The sequence below is a fragment of the Tursiops truncatus genome, chromosome 3 (assembly GCF_011762595.2).
Source record: "Tursiops truncatus isolate mTurTru1 chromosome 3, mTurTru1.mat.Y, whole genome shotgun sequence".
NCBI classification, from domain to species: Eukaryota; Metazoa; Chordata; class Mammalia; order Artiodactyla; family Delphinidae; genus Tursiops; species Tursiops truncatus.
In genome coordinates this window covers 2,138,597-2,140,796 of record NC_047036.1, presented here as the reverse complement: position 1 = coordinate 2,140,796, position 2,200 = coordinate 2,138,597, and the positions used below count along the sequence as shown (strand labels likewise).

At 43.2% G+C, this 2,200-nt stretch overlaps 1 non-coding gene across 1 annotated transcript; it reads right to left on the bottom strand.

Moving 5' to 3' along the window:
* Positions 1 to 279: 279 nt before the first annotated feature.
* LOC117311976 (U6 spliceosomal RNA) lies at positions 280 to 385 on the bottom strand. The gene has a single exon (XR_004526165.1). It is a non-coding gene; the product is annotated as a U6 spliceosomal RNA (small nuclear RNA).
* Between the last annotated feature and the right edge of the window lie 1,815 nt (positions 386 to 2,200).

Genomic DNA, 2,200 nt, shown 5'->3' with positions numbered 1-2,200 from the left:
TGCACTATACAGTATGTTCCTGTCAGTTGTCTATTTTATGCAGAGTATCAATAATGTATGTGTCAATCCCAGTCTCCCAATTCCTCCGTCCCCACCCCTTGGTGTCCATCCATTTGTTCTCTACAACTGTGTCTCTAAGTCTGTCTTGCAAATAAGATAATCTATACCATTTTTCTAGATTCCACCTCTATGCGTTCTTAGACGATATTTGCTTTCCTCTTTTGGACTTACTTCATTCTGTATGACACTCTCTAGGTCCACCCACGTGTCTACAAATGAAAAGACATGGAACACTTCACGAATGCGCATGTCATCCTTGCCCAGGGCCGTGGTAATCTTCTCTGTATCGTTCCAACTTTAGTATACGTGCTGCCGGAGCGAGCACGTAAGAAGAGCTCCTAATGTGAGGCCTGCTCACAGCATGGCTTGCTGCCTCTGCCGCTGCGTAGCTTTGTGTTGGAGAGCGACGTGACCCTCTGAACCTGAATGAGAAGCCGGATGGCCGCGCCGCTGTGGCTGAGCTCCCGGCACTGGGAAGGTGCTTTAGGAGAGGGTCTGGCAATCCAGAGCCTACTCGGAGGACACGGATTAGGGTTCTGGTGAGGAAACCCTACCCACGTCACACCTGGAAGCTGCATCTGGGTTGTTATTTATTTTTTAATCTGTTAAAGTCATGCCCCTAATTTGCTCCCCCATGTCCCCCTTCGGTGACCACTAGTTTGTTTTCTATGTCTGTGAGTCTGTTTCTTGTTTGTATATAGATTCGTTTGTATTATTTTTTAGATTCCATGTGTAAGTGATGTCATATGGTATTTGTCTTTCTCTAACTTACTTCACTAAGCATAGGTCCACCCACATTGCTACAAATGGTAGTATTTCATTATTTTTTATAGCTGAGTATTATTCCATTGTATATATGTACCACATCTTCTTAAGCCAATCATCTGTTGATGGGCACTTGGTTTGTGTCCATGTCTTGGCTATTGTAAATAGAGCTGCTATGACCATTGGGGTGCATGTATCTTTCTGAATTAGTGTTTTTGTTTTTTCCAGATATACACCCAGGATTGGAATTGCTGGATCATATGGTAGCTCTACTTTTAGTTTTGTAAGGACCCTCGATACTGTTTCCATAGTGACTGCACCAATTTACCTTCCCACCAACAGTGTAAGAGAGTTCCCTTGTCTCCACGTCCTTTCCAACATAGTGACATAATCGGGGTATCTCCCATCTCTTGTCTAGGATTTCTGCTCTGCAGTTGGGCGGGAGGATGAAGATGACCCCCCCAGAAGACCTTTGGGTTCGTGGCTCACTACCTATTTCCACAGGTGTCCGAGGACCCTAAGGTTGAGGCTTTATTTTGTCCTAAATGTGTTTTTTCTTGCATTATAACTTTGATTTCACTGCAGTTTGAATGCAAGATAACCATGAGCGCCCAATGAATTTAAAAACAGTGAAGATTATGGGGCAGAAAGAATATATATAATTATTTTTTATTACATTACGTTTTATGGGCAAACTTTGTATGCCCTTACTTTGGAGTTGTTTGTTATTTATATAAGCTTGCTCTTGTTCAACTGATTTATTTTTCCTTTTGGAAAAGTGTTTGACTGTCTCGGGTAGAGCTGGACCACATCATCATTTATCTCACTGAAATCAATGGAAACCTTTTTTTTTTTTTTCACCTGTTGGCTCTTCACTTAAGGGCAGAGTTTTCAGGAATAAAAGTCCTCATATTAAGTGTGAGATAAGTGTATTAACAAAGGCGTCTCACAACCTCTAATTTATTTTCCCTCCTGGCCCTTTTCCGCATTGGAAACAGCTATGGAGGTTGAGGCATTTCAAGCTTACAGCTTCAGGGGAAGGATAATGCAGAAGAATAAAGGCACCAGTTCGTGGCTTTTGAATTCCAAAGTAAGCTTTAGAGATTCATGACAGGGAGAATAGTTGTGAGGCGTAAAGCTTTCTGAACTGCTTGAGCTGTGAGAGCTTATCAGCCTAAATCCATCATAACTAGAGGTGGGGTCAGGTCGCCTCTGCCCTAACCCACACACCTGGGGAAAGAGTCGGGGATGAGCCAGTTTGGTCCTCTGAGGACCAGAAGGCTGTGATGCCTTGAGGCTCGAAGGCCTTGGAACTTTGATCCTACATTTGGAGAAGGAAGAAGGGAACTCAGAACGAAATGCAAGGAGTTTACCC